General features: G+C 38.6%; 1 protein-coding gene across 2 annotated transcripts in view; it reads right to left on the bottom strand.

The window, feature by feature from the left end:
* GSG1L (GSG1 like) overlaps positions 1-18,348 on the bottom strand; it is a 361,289-nt gene that overhangs the window by 134,029 nt on the left and 208,912 nt on the right. The gene's annotated exons all lie outside the window — the stretch shown is intronic.

The raw sequence follows: 18,348 nt of genomic DNA on the forward strand, positions 1-18,348 counted from the left end.
CATTCCATCATTCCAGGGGACTCAGGTCTATCATACTTATTTTATATATTTGTGACACTGTTCCTGGAAGAGGATGATTCCCATGTTAGGGCTGTGGCCAAGAGAAGCAATATCCCCATTACCCTTCTTTTGAAAGGGCTGAGGATAGGACAGATACAAAGAAGGAATAAGGCTGGAGCTGAGCTAATAAAAGAGTCAGACTATGAAGCAGAATTGTTTCAAGAGGAGACTAAACAGTCTCTGCCAGACTACTTGATATCACTTTTGTTATCATCACTTGCTGTCTAAGTTTCCTCAAGACTGGTACTCATAAGGAAAGAAACAGAAATAAAAGATGGAAGAGACAATTGCCTTTGTATTAGGGACTTTTCCTTATTGTTCATGCCATACATCTATTTTTTGACTTGCTTTAGCTCGCTCTCAGTTCCTGAAAATTTCCTGTTTGCTGATTATTTGTTTGTAAGGACTTTAGACTCCTACCTTTCTCTGTCTCTGGTCTCTGTCTTTTTGATGCATGCATTTATCTGATCTCTGAACCCACAAAAGTCAAAGGTAACCCAATTCTTAGGATTTGTTCATCTTTCCAGACCTAGATCGTGAGCTGGTGTTTTTAACTCACTACTGGCCCTATAATAGCTGAGGAAGGGAGGCAGAAAGGATTGATCAGTTGTCAAACTTATGCAGAGAGACTTGGCCTCCCACACAGTGGGTATAGTCTATTTTTTCTAGTCATCGAGGAAGGAAAACAAGGAAATCAACTTAGTCCCATAGCCCACAAAGGAACTACACCTGAGATGACTTTGTGCAATCAAGTAAGGGATTTGAACAAATTAATCTTACTGCTTTACGCAAATTTTCCATTTCCTAACAATCTTTCTTCCCCTCTAGAGTCTCCCATCCTCAAACAATCTTCCTTGGCTCATTTTACCTCATAGAATCTCAACTTCCTTAGGAGCAAAACAAGAGACTTAGGTACAATAGATCTCTGTGATACCATCAGGTACTCTTTTACCCTTACCTACCCCAACTCAGCTCATCTCTGCATGTGTGTTTTTTGGGAAAATGAAAGTTTACATTTTAAACCCCTGTCCTGTGTGTCACTCTCCCAGGGCAGGGCAAAATGGTCATAATGAAAACCATTGTGTTTGAGGTGATTATTGGGAAGGAAAATGGGGGAATGTTTGAGAATGGAGGGGTGGACTGATAGGATTTTTTTTAAATAAAAAATACAACTGGTAAAACAAAAATTCCCCTTAAACACCATCATCTGTACAAAGCCTATTCTTGTCTCCACTCTCCCTCTCCACTACTAGTGTCCTCCTTCCCAAACTACCCTGTGGTTAATTACTTTGTAGACATTTGTATTTATTCATTTCATATTTATGTGTATATGTATGTATGTGTGTGTGTGTATTATTGTGTCTCTCATTAGAATGTAAGCTTTTTATGAGTATGGAGTATTTCATTCTTTATAATTATATCCCCAGGGTTTAGCACAGTTCCTGACATATAATAGGTGTTTAATAAATACTTGTTGGTTGATTCTAGATCTAATCTACTATGACTCAACAATACTATTATATCCAGGCACAAATAGCTCGAATATTAAAAATAGATACCATTTGCACATAATTCAATTTCACTTAATATAACTATGAAGTAGGGATTGTTGTCCTCGTTTTTTCAGATGGAGAAACCAAGGCTCAGAAAAGTGAAGTGATCAACAAGTATTTATTAAATACACAACAGTCCCTGACTTAAAAAGATAACATTTTAAAGGGGGAGAAAACATACATGTATAAGCACATGTGAGACATATAAAGAGCTAAAAGGTCACTTTCAGAGAAGGCATTAGCAGCAAAGGGAAGGGAGACAAGGAAAGATTTGATGCAGAAGTTGGTGGATTGTTAAGGTGAATCTCAAAGGAATATCCCCAAGAGATAGAAGTGGGGGTGCAAACCTGGGGTGTGCAAAGACACAGAAAAAGGAGATGTAAGATCATATCATGCATGAGGGACAGCAAGGTAATGAATTTGGCTGCATAGTTGTGTGTAATAAGGCTGGAAAGGGCAAGATTGTGAAGAACTTTAAATGTCAAATAGAAGAGGGTATATCTGATCCTGGAGGTAATAGGGAGCCATTGGAGTTAATTAAATTTGTGCATGGGAGGGGAAGGGAGAGATGGATACCTTTGCTTTAGGAAATTCTCTTCAAGTGGCTGTGTGGAGATGGATTGCAATAGAGATATATTTGAGACAGGTGCTTGCCAATTATGAAGCTACTGTATAATTCAAGCTGGAGATGATGGGGGCTTTAACTAAGGTGATGGCTATATGTGTAGAGGTGAGCTATATGTAAAAGATAGAGAGAAAGTGGAAGCAATAAGATTGGTATAATGTAACCTACCATACTTAGCTAGTGAGTGGCAAAAATGGGATTCAAAAACACATCTTTTCTGATTCTAAGTCCTGTGCCCTTTCCTTTAATGCTTGAAAAGCCTCTTGAAAAGGTATCTGTTAACAGACATGGCTCTTTTCAACAATGAGGTGATTCAGGCCAATTCTAATAGACTTGTGATGGAGAGAGCCATCTGCATCCAGAAAGAGGGCCATGGGGACTAGAATGTGGATGACTACATTGTATTTTCATCTTTTTTGTTATTTTTTGCTTGCTTTTTTTCTTTCTCATTTATTCCTTTTTTATTTGATTCTTCTTTGCAGCATAATTATACAGATATGTATAGAAGAATGGCTGTCTAGGGAGGATGGGATAAAGGAAGGAAGAAAAAATTTAGATCACAAGGTTTTGCAAAGGTGAATGTTGAAAATTATCTTTGCATATATTTTGAAAATAAAAAGCTATTATTTTTTAAAATTTTTCCTAGACATTTTACTTTTTTGTAATACGTTGAATTTTATTTTATGCCTTTCTTTTTATTAAGGCTTTTATTTTCAAAACATATGCATGGATAATTTTTCAACATTGACCCTTATAAAACCTTCTGTTCCAAATTTTCCCCCTTCTCCCCACCCCCTCCCCTAGATGGCAAGTAATCCAATATATATTAAACATGTGCAATTCTTCTATATATATATATATATATATATATATATATATATTTCTACAATTATCATGCTGCACAAGAAAAATCAAAAAGGAAAAAATAGAAAGAAAACAAAATGTAAGCAAACAACAACAAAAAGAGTGAAAATACTATGTTGTGATCCACACTTAGTTCTCACAGTCCTCTCTTTGGGTGTAGATGACTTTCTTCATCACAAAATCATTGGAACTGACCTGAATCATCTCACTGTTGAAAAGAGCCAGTCCATCAGAATTTATCATCATATATAGTTTTGTTGTTGTTATATACAATGATCTCCTTGTTCTGCTCATTTCACTCAGCACCAGTTCATGTAAGTCTCTCCAAGCCTCTCTGTATTCATCCTGCTGGTCATTTCTTACAGAACAATAATATTCCATAACATTCATACACCATATGAAAATTATTCAGCTATTATGAAAAAAAGAAAAGAAAAGGTATCTGTTGAAGGTGTCCCTATCCTTCTAGTCATCAAGCTCAGAGTCATTCATCCTCCTCTATTTTTTCTGTCTCAGTCTCATGCTACATAGCCAATCAATTGCTAAGTGCTGCTTTTTCTCCTAATCATATCTCTTGCCTCCATTTCCTTCTTTCCCCATATAAGGCCAATACCCCAATTCTTATTATTTCTCATTTGAATTTAGAGAAAAGAGATGGATAGCATCAAAGCTAATTTAGCAGGTCTATAGTATGTAATAATTTGTCAGCTTGCCTAAAGTCTCACCTTTCTCCAATCCATCCTTTGTACAGTTGCCAAAATGATATAATCAGCTTTTTTGCCACCTGTGAGGCAGAACCACATAATCAGATAGGAGAGCAGCTTGTTGCCTGCTGGCTGTTTGGTTTACTCAGCAATCATTAAGTTTAAGTAGCCTGGAATTTAATTTAGGATAGAATTCATCAATCAAAAGGCACTCATTAAGTACTTACTATATGCTAGGAATGGTGTAAAAAGTTGGAGATAAAAAGACAAAGTCCAAAAAGTACCTGCCCTTAAGAAGCTTATATTCTAAGGTAGAAAGAGGGCTATAATAATTCAGAGCATTCATGACAACTACAGAGAAGATGGAAGGTGACTTGAGAGGGCATTCCAACAGCAGCTGGAGGAGAAAGGTCTCCTAGAAGAAGGAACTGGAATTGAGTCTTGAGTTGTGGGTTTTGAATAAGAATATCCCTGACATGTCTAAAGATTCAGAGGCAAAAGCTGGACTTTTAAATTATAAACAAAATTTGAACCCATATGCAATAATACTACTGGATTTTGTTGAATTAGGAGATGGATGTAATAACACTTTAACCCATACTGTAACCCACACTTTAGGAAGGATGTTTTGGCAACTGTGTGAAAAGGGTATTTTTAGAAGGAGGAAAAAAGTTAGGAGGCTATTGTCCTGGTCCAGACAAGAGATGAGGTGCCTGTATAAGTGCAGAAAAGGAGACTTATTCAAGTCATGTTGCAGAGAGAGAAATCACAAGAATTGTCATCTGATTGGGTGACGCTGAGGTTTTGAACTTATATGATTGGGACAGTGATAATGGAAGACAACAGAAAGGGGACAGCAGTAGCAGCTGGGGAGAAAAGTCTCCTGGAAACATCTTCTTTCTACTTTTCCAATATTCTTCTATTCTGGTTCCCTCTCCATTCTCTTGGATCCCACCAGACTAGCTCATCTGCTACTTCTCAAACATGATACTCCTGCTCTTGTCTTGGTTTCATTCTCATCTCAAATGCCAGCTCTTCTACTTGACCTTTCTCCTAGATGCTACTGCCCCTCCCTCTATAGCAACAGCAAAGTATGGAAGAAGGGAGAGTTTGAAAGGATAGTTATGTTTCCAACATGCTGAATTTGAGATGTTTTGGGGACATGTATATCTAAATTTTCAATAGAAAATGGGTGATGCAGGATTGTAGCTCAGGAGAAACTAGGAATAGACAAATGTTATGCCTCAGTTTCCTGGAATTGTTCTGCCTCAGTCTCCCTGGTGGCAACCCTGCCTTTAGGACTAAGATAATTAGGGCTGGAAGCTCTGGCTGGTCTAGCATTCCAAAGAGTCATAAAACCCCTCAGTGGCTTATCTCAAATGTTTGGGCATCTTCTGCTTCAGACTTCCTGGCTCCTCGCTTCTTCACCTCCAACCCGTCAGAACTGAATTTATGGTCCTTTCCTGGAACTCGCACCCACCCAGTGTTCCGCCTCTTCCCTGCCTTTGTTTCCCCCATCACTGGAGTCCTATATGAGTCTCTGGAATCCCTTGCTTGTTGCCGAATGCTTTGAGACAAGAGTCTAATTCAGCCGGCTGTTTGGCCATGGATCCTGTTTGGCCAACAATCCAACTCTCCACTATTAAAATATTAAACCCCCTCTAATCTCTGCCTTGCCTCAGTTTCTCCAGCATTGTACACCTAGATCTAAAAATGTTCTGCATAGAGATAATAATTGAATCCAAAGGACCTAATGAGGTTACCAAATGAGGATGGATAGTGAAAAAAAGAGTGCTCAGAACAGACCCTTATAGTACCCACAGGTAGTGCATAAGGCATGAATGAAGATCCAGCAAAAGCGTGAGAAAGATTAGTCATATGGGGGAAGGAGAACTAAGGTTCTCTATCATTTTGAAAAAGAAAGGATGTTAACTTGCTTGTGGCCAAGGTGATGTTGAAGCGGCGCTCCTGGAGTAAAGCCATCCGAGCTGAGAGCTGCTTGGTGTGGTATGGAGGCAATGGCCAAGAGAAGACTGTTGACCAGATGTAAACCAGGAGACTACAAGGATGTCCTCTTCCCTTTCCTTTCTTTCCTCCAGAGAAAAAGAGAATTTTCTTATTGCTCATCTATTCTCTTCTTGGCTTTTTTCATTCCCCTTTCCCAGCCATTTCAGCCAGAGTTGAGTTTTGATTTCCCTATTTCAGTTTATGTTTATGCTAACTAAACCGGCTGTTGCTTATAAAATAAACACCTGTTGGCTAACAAAAAACGGAGCTGTTGTCATTATAGAACACACAGGGAGAAACTGAGAGATGAGAAAATATCTGCTTCAAAGATAGGAGACATTTTCTTGCTTGGCAAAGCTGAGTTGGAGGTAGAGCTGCACAGAGAGGGGTGCTGCTATTACCTTCCATAAGTCTTGCAGAAGTATCCAAGAACAATTTAGAGTGACTTATACATTTTTCCTTTCCTTAATGCTATGCTGTTAAAACAAGTCAGTGCTTCCCTTGAGAAGCTTGCAAAGGGAAGTTTCCTATGTATACATATAAGCCTATTCCCTAGAAAGGAAAAGGGAACCAGGACTTCTGTAGGTGCCATTGGTCTGAGCTTCCTCCGCTTGGGAAGACACATGCATGGTTACCATAGCAACACTACCATAGCAACATAGTGATGTTGTTAAGGCCCTGAGGCTTCTGGTGCTTGGGGCTGGAGAGCCATGAACTCACTCACAAGCTCTCCCTGGTGGTTCGATTGATAACCCTAAAACACAGGTCTAACCATGCCCTTTTCCTGCTCAGGAAGCTCCTGGGGCTTCCAAATGCTTCTAGGATAAAGCACTAATGCCTCTCTTTGCTTTTAAACCATTAACAATCTGGCTCCATCCCTTCTCTCTAGGCTTATCACATTTTACACTATCCTGGACTCTAGATTTTAGCCAAACCAACCTTTGCTGTTACTCATATATGATATTCTATTTCCCATCTTTGTGACTTTGTACTGACACACTCCCATGTGTAAAATGTCCTCCTTCCGTCCCTTAGAATCTCTATCTTGTTGGGAGCTTTTTCTCCCAATGGTTAGTCCAAGTACCATCTCCTATAGAAAAATAACTAGGATCATCCCAAACCTCCCCTCTACTTTCACCCCAATACTTAATTTTATATTGGCTTTGTATATAATTTGGGTTTTCTTCTCTGTGTTTATAGATTCACCTTCGAACGAATATAAGTTCCTTGAAAGCAGAGACTGTTTATTTTGCCTTTGTATCTCTGGGGCCTGACACATAGCAAATATTGAATAAATGCATGTTGAATGAATGGATGGAATTATATTTCAGAATCACAGAATGTTCAAAGTTTTGAACTAGAGATCAATGAAAGATTAGCTAATGTAATCTCTCCATTTTGTAGATGAAGAAACTGAGGTCCATATAAATGAGGCAATTTTCCTAAGTTCACACAATTCATCAACTCAATTAAATTCAACAGACATTTAAGAGCCTGTGAGCAAGGGACTGTGATGGGCACACTAGATATAAAGAAAAAAAGAAATTACTTCCTTCATCAAATATATCAACATTTTACGGGGGTATGTGGAGATAAAACATGTACATAAGTAAACTATTTTGAAATATATACAAAGTAATTTGAAGAACACAAGAACTAATGGGAAGGGCAAATGATAAAGCTATAGGTAGAAGCTAAGAACTGGGTTTTAATTCAAGCAAGAGATTCTATCAAGTAAAGATAGAGAGGGAGAGTGGCCAGATCTGGAGTAACACCCATGGAAAGGTATGGGGGTGGAAGAGGGAATATCATCTATGGGGAAACTGCCAGCATAACTAGAATAAGAGGAAATGAAGGGGAATAATATGAAATAAGAAGGAAAAGGTGGGAGTCTTTAAGGTTCTAAATGTCAAGCTAAGGATCTGTATATTATTCTAAAGGCAATAGGGAGACACTGAAGATTTTTAAGGGGGGATGGCATTGTCAAATTTATGTTTCAAAAATATCAACTTGGCACCTGTGTGGAGGATGGCCTGATCAGGAGAGGGACTGAAGGCAGGGAATGACTGGGAGAATTTAGCTATGGCAGCAGGTGGTTTCTGTCTAAGGGTTTGTAGGCTCTAATCCCTATTACACACTGATGCCTATCTGGCACGCCATGTTTAAGTGCAGCTCTTTGTCCAACAGGCTGGGATTGGATGGGACTTCAGCTAACTGACCCAATGGATGGAGATATGGAAAAGTTGACTCAAAGAACAGGGAGAAGAGAACAATGGAAATTCCTTCTAAATAGACCTATTTTCATACTTTTTAAAAGCATGTTAAGAAAGAGAGCTCCTCAAAAGGTTAAGTTTCTCCTTAATTAGAAACTACCTTTCTGACACTTCAGATATTACCAACAAGTTTCTGCTCTAACCAGACATTTTGGAACAAGTAGGTGGTATTGATATAGACAGTGATATAGACACACTCAGAGACAGTTTTCATTACAAAGAAACTCTGATGGTTCCCATTTCTTTTCTCCAGGGGTCCCAAGGAACAGGTCCACCAATAGGCTTTCTACTGAGCCCACTGCAGAGCAGGCTGAAGTTTGCCAACTTTATCCAATTCTGCTGTGTCCAAAGAAAGCACAAATCCTACCTTAGATTTTCTTCCTTCATCTTTTCACTCTCCTCCCTTCCCTTCTTTCCCTTTCTTCTCTCTTTCTTCCCTCCCTACTTCTTTCTTCCTTCTTTCCTCTCTTCTTTTTCCTCCCTCTTTTTTCTTTCACCCTTCCTTAGAATTGATTCTTCTCATTTCAGACAAAGCATCTGTATTTGAATTTCAATTTTATTATTTATGAGAAATAGTTTTGTATAGTGTGCTGGAGGAAGACCTAGATTCAAATCCTGCCTTAGACATTTACAAGCTTTGTGAGAAAGAAGCCGTTAACCTGTCTAAGCCTCAGTTCTCTCATTTATCAAATGGAGTTAATAATAGCAACTATCCCACAGCAATGAGTTGGAAATGTGAGCTATGACTGATCTGTACGACTTTATGACTGATCAAATCACCTCTCCAGATATCAGGTGATGGAAGTCAGAGAGCTCTTGGCTTTAAGTCTCATTTAAGTGTCTTGGCCTTTGATATTTATTAACTATGTGAGCATTAGGCAAGTAGTAGCTGATGGCTTCTGAGATCTCTTCCAACTAAATCTATGATCCCAAGTCAGTTCCTTTTTATGGACCTTGGTTTCTTCTTCTGCAAAATGATGAAGCTAATACTTCTACTTGAGATCTCATAGAGTGCTCATGAGAAAAGAACTTTGCAAATCTTACAATGCCATATAAATGAGAGTTATTGATTTCACTATCTTTTTTTCCATCCTCAAGCCTTATAGAAGAAGCTAGACTGGTACAATAAATATTAAGCAGCATTTAATGGGACCCACAAATGCTTAAATAACAATTTTGAACATGCCAAATGATGCGGGCGTTTCTGAGGTTGACACACTAGAGTATAATGGCAATCCCATTTGCACTCTAACATCCTCCCTAGTTCCTATTCAGTAAGTACTGTTTTTCAGTTTTTTCTCTTTGATTAAATATTATGCTCCATGTTAACTTATTTTCTAGTGGTATAAGTTCTAGTTTGTCCTTGGGTAAATCTCCTTTGCAATCCTAACAGGTTTTTTTGGTCTCTTGCTGTTTTGATGGCTCCAGTAGTATATTTACAACAAATCCAGCTTTAATACCATGTGAAAAATGGAATTAGCATGCTATTCATCCACAGGCCCCAATTCTCTGTTACCTGCATGGACACTTCCCCATATAGATTTGCAGTTATCCAATTTCTAATCTGTGATGGTCCTCATAACTCAAGTCAACTTGAATTTATTTTTCAGACACTGTATTTAATAAAATGTTCACTAAAACATAGCTATAGTACAGTTATTTTTTCTAAGTAAATTTTATTTCCACCACAAAATATTCTTTTAAAACATCGGTACTTGGAATATCCTACTACTGACTTTTGAAGAGGTCCTATCATTTCCTTGAAATGAGACTTTTTTCTTCTAAAATGCATTCTCCATTATTTTATTTTTAATTGTATACTGACATCAGGTGATTTCGATCACCTAATCACTAATTTTCAAAGTAATATTTTTCTTTGACAATTAGATAAACCCTATTCTTCCTCTAGGAAGGATTTTTGCTCATAATATCCTTGCAGAGTAAATAATACAGGTATTAATATAACCCCATTTTGCAGATGAGTAAGTCAGTTCTCGGAGTGATGAAGGGATTTGTTCACAGTCACATGGATAAGTGGCTGAAAGATTTTATTCTAGGTCTTCTGACTCCAAGTCACTTTTCTGTCCAGTTATATCATGCTACCTCTTGAACCATCTCAGCAAAACTCTACCACATTCTCTTCCAGACCTTGGCTGTGCTATTTGCTTGCTTCTGGGAAAGTGATAGTGAGTGCTGCTCATTGAACTTGGCATCTTCCTTCTCTAGCCCAGACTTATTTATTGGAGGTAAAACAGGGAAACCCATTGTGAAATGGTAGGGACTAATTCCTCTGCATCCCGAGACCATGGGAGTGAAATAGATGAATAAAAGTTTATTAAGTGTCAAGTTTTAAATGAAAATATTTTCTGCTGAAAAGGAGAAATTAGCAAGAAAAAAAAAGAACTGCATTCTCTTTAAATAACAGGTGATAATTATAATTGCTTCACTGAAAAGAAGTTATTCATTCATCTCTCCAGCATTTATTAAGCATTTGTTATGTTTCAAGCACAATACTCTGGGGATCCAAAAGCCAAAATAAACAAGTCCCTGCATTCAGAGAATTTTTATTTTAATGGGAGAGAACAAATGAACACAGATTAAATATGATCAAAATATGCATAAGTTAAATACAAGAGACTTTCAGGAGCTGGGTGGGGGCCAGGAGGGCACTAGAGCAAGTGAATGGAATTCAAAATTAGTTTCCTTTTTAGGGGTGGCGGTGGAGCTAAGCTTTGAAAGGAGTGAGGAATTCTAAGAAGGAGATGAAAGTACATCCCAGGTATAAGGTCAGCCTGTGAAAAGACAGAGACTCTGTATTTGGGGGCTTATTTTTACAGCAATAGCAGAGCTAGTGTTTGGGGAGTAGTCTGTAGGCCTTTGGATGGAACTAATAATATACAAAGGGGAATAAGGTCAAACAAACCTGAAAAGATTTATTGAACAGAGCCAGATTATGAAGGATTTTAAAGGAGTTTGCATTTTATCTTAGAGGCAACATGGGAATTTCTGGAGTAAGAGAATGACATAGTTGACCTTGTGCTTTAGGAATATCAATTTTGCAGCTGATAGAGAAAGGATTAAGGAAAGGAAAGGACTCAAAACAAGAAAATCAGAAGAGGCATTGCCTTTCCAGATGAGAGGCCATGAGGATCTGAACTAGGGTGACGGTTGCATAAATGAAGAGAAGAAGATGGAGGCAAGGGATATTGTAGAGGTAGAATCAACAAAATTTGGCAACTGATGGGATATGAAGGGTGAAGAAGGATAAGGAGTTGAGTATGACTCCAAGTTGGCAGGCCTGGGACACTGGAAGATTGATAGCTTGCTCAACAGAAACTGAGAAGTTGAATTTGAGATTTTTATTAAGCATTCAATTACAAATGTTCAGTAGGGTTGGCGATATGAGATTAAAGTTCAGAAGAGATGAAATCTATGTCATTTTAGGAATTAAAAGATTAGACCTGGAAGAGACTTTTAGGGCTATCAAATCTAACATTCTCATTTTACAGTAGAGGTAACTAAGGCAGAGGAAATGTGATTTGACCAAGTTCTCAAAGTCTGAGATGATATTTGAACCCAGATTTTAAAAAATTTTAAGTGTAAGACACTCCATTGCTCTATTATCTTTTGTTGCTACTGAGATAAGCAGGAGAAATGGTTTTGAGAGAAAAAGGAGAACAGGGACCATGACAGAGCCCCGAGCTGCAACTATGACCAGAGTTAGGATCTAGATGGCAATCTAGCAAGAGACACTTAGAAGGATAAACCAGATACATAAAAAAAGAACCAGGATAGAGTAGTTTCAGGAAAACTAAGGGATCAGGGCATATCTTTGAGAAGTGGCTGTTAATGGTGAAACTGGGAAATTGGATTGAGCAATTAAGAGATCATTGATAAGTTTGGAAAGACCATTTTCTATTGAATGATGAAGTCAGAAGTCAGGAGTCAGGAGTTCAAAATCAAAAAGTAAATGTAGTATATACTTATATTGTATTTAATTTATACTTTAACATATTTAAGATGTATTGGTCAACCTGCCATCTAGGGGAGGGGATAGGGGAAAGGAGGGGAAAAATTGGAACAAAAGATTTGGCAATTGTCAATGCTGTAAAATTACCCGTGCATATAACGTGTAAATAAAAAGCTATAATAAAAAGAATTTTTAAAAAGTAAATGTAGGCATTGAGTGCAAATGGCTTTTCCCCCTAAGAAGTAGACCATAAAAAAAGAGAAAGATATATAATAACTTCAGGAGGTGGAAGAAATGTATCCATCAACCATGAGAGCCTAGAAAATGGCTCATATCTTCTAAGATGAAATTTGATAGGGAGAAATATAAAGAATTATCTTTAGTTTAAATAATCAAGATCTTATTTAAAAAGAAAATAATAGAACAAAAGGAGGAGTCCAGTGGATTGCAAAATCAATGAGTCAGCACTGCACCATGGAAGTCCAAAGAGAAAGCAAACTCTTATATTATCAGAAATCCAGTGTTCAAAGTCATGAAAATGACTCTTCTGCTCTTGGCCCTGGACAGAATACATGTGCAATGTTCTTTTATTTCAGAATATTACATTTTAGAAAGACAATGACATCATAGAGTAAGTCTGTTTAGAGCAGAGGAACAAGAGCGTAGAGAGAAATGGAAACTGTGCTAGAAGCCATGTGTTGAGGAAATTAGGAATGGGTAGCCTGGAGAAGAAAAGGCCCTGGGGTAGTGGGGTTCTTCAAATATCAGGAAAGATGGCCTGTGGAAATGGAGAACCATCTCTATTGCATCCAGATATTATAATGGTTCAGAGCTTCTCGCCCCAGATACCACATTTGTCATTGTCGCACGCAGACTATTTGTTCTGCACGGCCTCAAGGGACAGAACTAGGGAGGGGGAAACTGAAGAGAGAGTTGGCTCAACAAAACTAGCACAGATACAAATATCTTCACTACTGAGACACAACTGTGTCCATTTTTATGTTCTCTATCTCTAGGACTTCCTTGAGGATCAGTGATTTCTCCCGCCCCTCCAGCTTTCTCCAGCACTGGAGAGACTTGCCTGGTCCTGGCTCAGCTGCCCCAGAGCAGAAAGGCACCCAGAAGGTGAGCAGAGAACACCTCCAACACTTGAAGTTCAGTGGTAGAGCTGGGAAGCACCCCGCTTGAGATTGGGGTGTGGGGAGCAGGAGCCCATGGGAGCAGGGCAAGTAACAGCTCTGCCAACTGCCTGAAGAGGGTGCGATCTGAGTGGCAGAGCAGAAAGTTTTAATAGCAGAGAGACATTCTGACTCTGGTCTTGCCTGGAGGAGTTGAAAAGTTTCCAATTAGCCTAAAGACAATTTTTTTTTGTCCTGGATATTTTATTCCATAAATATAATCCCTCCACAGGCCAGCTGTGTGAGAACTGGCACCATCTCTGAGGGAAGATAGCAAAACAGCAGGAAGCAGCTACAGGCAATGAGAAGAGACACAACATTGAACAACCTCGAGCCAGGGTGGTGATCAATCGCAGGAGGATGGAGGAATAGTGATATGACAGACCATGACACTTCCTGAGGATGGATGATCATGGCAGTGAGTTTTAAAAAATTAGGCATGATGGAAGTCCTCTCTCCTCCTGCTTATTCCCTTTCCTCTCCCTTCTCTTTCCCTCCCTCTCTCCCTTTTCCTATACCTCTCCCTTTCTTTTCCTTCTCTCTGCCTCCCTCCTCTCTCTCTATTCCCCTCTTCCTCTCCCTCCACTTCCTTATGTTCCCCTTTCTCCCTCCAAGGGTGTGTCTTTCTCTCCTTGTTTTTCTCTTTCTCTCCCTTAATTCATCTTCTCTCTCTTCCATCTTCCTTCCCTCTCTCCTCCTCTTTCTTTCTTCCTTTCCTTATCTTCCTCACTAGTGATTAAGTCTTCTGAAAATAATTTGAAAATTATTATGGATTTCTACAATCTGGGGAAAACACTAGTACCAAAGTGGAGGAGGGGCTAATAGTTCTACAAAAGTAACAGTGACAAAGAAACAGGGAGGAACAATACTGCCACAGTGATAGAGATTCACATCTCTGCTGTGACAAGAAAAAAGGTATAAAAACAGCTACAGACATTAAAAAATGGAATGAGATGCCTCACGAAGTAGTGAATCCCCCTATCACTCACTAGAGGTCTTCAAACAGTGACTGGAGTACCACTTACTGGGATTTTTATAGACCCGATTTGTAGTTTGGAAAGGGTTGGATCAGACCTCAAAGGTCACTTTCTGTTCTCTGAACATCTTACCAAATGCAGAGCTTGAAAAGAGAATGTAGGATTGGGAAAGAGCAAACTGTGCCAGTGCTAGAGAAGGATTTTCACACAATCATTCCTCTATTTCATTTTCCTTGCCTTTCCAGTGGGTGATTCCCACTTCTTATTAAGGTCTTAATCAATTTTCTTCAGTATTGAGAAGAAATCCAGGCACAAAGTTCCTAATCCCTGAAGGCCAGCTTAGTCCTGACCCAGACTCCTACAGAAGACAGTGCTGAGAGGAATGGCTAGTAGAGGAACCTGTTCTCTGCAGCTTTCACCATAACAGAAACAGCTGAAAAATAAAGCTGATAATTGTGCCCGTCCTTCTTTTAGGCTATTAAGAGGTGAAAAGAGAGCATGATATAGTGGACAGGGAAAGCTGGCCTTGGGATGAGGAAGACATGGATTCAAGTCTCACTGTGATATGTACAGAGAGAGTGAAATGACTTCTCATTGACTGCAAGACTTCTGAATCCCTGAGCTGACTAAATGTGAAGATGCTTTGGAGAGAGAAAAATTCAAAAAGGACAACAGACAAAGAATTACTTTTAAGTAAATGAGTAAAAGGCAATGCTTGACCTTTTGAAAGGCTAACAAAAGCCCCAGAGCCAGAGACTCTGTAGGGAAGTTAACTCCTGGACATATTAATACCAGTGCCCCTAGAGACAGCTAAAAGCATCCTTCCTTAGTGAGATCATTCTCCATCTCTCCTTCCCCCAAATCTCTTCACATTTACACAGTAGAGAAGGCTCAAAGTTTCTCAGCCAATCAGGAGTCAGTTTGCTTTTCACATAAGAAAAACAAGGTGGGCCAGGATATTATTCAAGGACTCACTGCCCTCTCCACCCAGAGTCAAAGGAGTATTACATAATGAAGAGATAGAGGTTAGAATATATCAGAGAGTTATAGCCATGATAACTACCCTAGAACTTCTTTCCCTTCCACCATCATTGTGTGTGTGTGTGTGTGTGTGTGTGTGTGTGTGTGTGTGTGTGTGTGTGCTGTTCAGGACTGTCTGTATTGGTCAGGGTTCATGGCTCCTGCTGCTCCATTATTCCCACACACTGTGAAGCAGTATGAGAAGCAATCAATGATGAATCAGAGAAGTTAGAACTGGTCTAGCATGGCTGGTCTGAATTATACCAGTGGAGCACATTTTTTGCTTCCAAGAGCAATTGTCTCCAATCTTTATAGAGAGACAGACAAAGATAGAGATATACAGATATAGATATAGATAGATAGATATGTATGTAATATAGTACTATTAATTATGTATGTATAAAACTTGGGCCAAATATCAAAAGAAGATGAAATAAAAAAATATTTGATTTTAAAATTAATAAAATCAAAAATCAACTAGAATTTACCTAGTAGAGCAACTAAGTTAGGACTGTGAGTTAGGAAAATTACTCCAGGACCTCTGTGGAGGATAACTGGAGAGAGGAGAGACTTGAGGCAAAGATGTTAATTAGGAGCAATAGTTCAGGTGAGAGGTAATGAGGACCTGAACCAGAGTGTCTGCTATGTGAGTAGAGAAGGGAACAAAGGAAAGAGATGTTACAGAGAAGAAAATTTCAAGACTTGTGCTGAGAATAAGAATAAGGATCTGCGGAGAACACTGATTTTGAATTTTGATGACTAGAAGGCTTGTAGGGCCTTTGATAGAAATAGGGATGCTCAGAAGAAGAGAATGTTTGGAGAAGAGGAATAATGTAATGAGATAAGTGATTCAGATTACAATTGAATTCTGCATCAGTTAATTCTGTGTGATTCACTCTGTCCCATTGAAAAATGACACAGAGGTTGTGTCATCAGCCACTGCACTGGTACAAAGAACCTGTCCCACCTGGGCATACCTGCCACAGCCTCACAGTGACTTAACAGGCAGCATGTAAGTATATTGTAGAAGGATGAGGAATTTTTCCTTTGTAATTGCTGGTGGGGATATCTGGGCAAAGTAACATTATAAGTGTTCTGAAGGGCCTATGCTTGGTAGAGAACATTTGAGGGTGAGAGATTGCAGGTCTAGAAAAGGTCTAAAGTAAGAAGGTGTGGGGTGATAGAGCATGGGGCCATAATAATGAATGGGATTGTGTGTCTGTATTGAAGACAAGCCCCTCAATTGGTTATCCCAGGGAGGAGAGGATGTTATTTTCAATTAGTTGATCATAGAACCCTTGGGATCATACCAAGGCCTCCATTTTATTAGAGACTGTCCTTGAGAAGAGCCTTTAAGGGTAAAGGACACTGTAGCATCCTGAAACTGTGGATCTGGTCCAACACATCACATAACTGATCCTGAAGACTTAAGGCATCTAGTTCAATTAGATGTTGCTCTTTGAGGTCATTAGGAGGTAAGAACAATATAGCTCATAATTATAATAATTAAAATTCATATATCGCCTTAAGGTTTGCAAAGTATTTTAAATTACCTAATTTCTTTTGATCCTTACACCACAAGACAGGTGCTATTATTATCCCCATTTTACAAACAAGAAAATTGAAATTAGTTAAAAAGAGTTGTATTATAAGTCATAATATTTGGATTCTAATTAAAATTTTCATACAAACTTGGTGGTATAATGTTGAGCCAAATCAATTTCCCTTTCTAAACTCCAGTTGTCTCAACTGTAGGAGAAGGTCAAACCAGGTAACTTCCAAGCTCCCCTTTCCAGCTCTGACAATCTGTTCTTGTGTAGGGTATGGCTGTCTTTATCTTCCCACACTCAATTCTTCCAATAGATTCTGCAATTGCCTCAGTTTCTTGGGGCTCTTCTGAACTGGGGAATACCCTCCCTTGCAATGACCCCAGTCCAGATCCACACCCTGAATCTCTTGACTCTATGATCCTCAGTGTTCATTTTCCAGATTTGTAGAGTTTCCTACTGACTGGCAGATGTGTAAACATTCCTAGGGCTTCTTCGTGCCCTTTACAAGCATTTGCTATATTTAAGCTGTTCGACACTTCCTAAACTTCTTAACTTTCTTATTTTTCCTGTTGAAGCAGACAAAACACTCAGAAGCTTAGCTATTTTCGAATCATCACTAATTGCATCTCCTGTCTTCTCAAGTAGTATATTTTCTTTCTAGTGTTTATTTTCTTCCAGACACATTTATAAAATTCTATCTTACTCCTACTTGCCCTTTTGGTCTCATTTAACCATCTGGTTGGTGTGTATATCTAAGTTTCTTTTTTCTTGTGTCTTACTATATTATCATATTCTTGATTAAAGAGGAAATGTGAGCATAAGAGAGGATTGGACTAGAAATCAAAATGACCAGGTTAAATCACAAAACCATGTGACACACCAGGTATGGTACTTACCTTTCGGCAGCCTGATTTGAAGAATAGAAATAGCAGTATTTATACAGTCTGATTTGTGTGAGATGAAAATCTCCAAATGCTATAGAAATACAAACTTATGATTTCTCTACTCTCTCCTCACAGACTAGAAAGAAGGCGGTTTTTGCCTGCTGTCTTTTTTATGACTTATTTAAAGAAAAAAATGGATGAGTTATGGAGTTTTAGCAGCAAGGATTTTTGGCAAATAGCTCTTCTCTTTTTTTCTTGTTTTTCAACTTTTTATTTTCAAAATATATGCATAGATAATTTTCAACATTAACTCTTGCAAAACCTTGTGTTCCAAATTTTTTCCGCATTCTTCCCCCATCTCTCTCTTAGAGATCAAGTAATCCAACATATATAATTAAACATGTGCAATTCTTCTATACATATTTCTGCATTTATCATGCTGCACAAGAAAATTCAGATCAAAAAGGAAAAAAGAGAAAAAAGACAACAACAAAAAGGTGAAAATGCTATGTTGTGATCCACATTCAGTTTCCATAGTCCTCTCTCTGGATGAAGATGACTTTTTCCATCACAAGTCTATTGGAATTGGCCTGAATCACTGATTGTTGAAAAGAGCCACATACATCAGAATTGATCATCACATAATATTGTTGCTGTGGACAATGTTCTCTTGGTTCTAATCA

Source organism: Sarcophilus harrisii, chromosome 1 (assembly GCF_902635505.1).
Source record: "Sarcophilus harrisii chromosome 1, mSarHar1.11, whole genome shotgun sequence".
Lineage (NCBI taxonomy): Eukaryota > Metazoa > Chordata > Mammalia > Dasyuromorphia > Dasyuridae > Sarcophilus > Sarcophilus harrisii.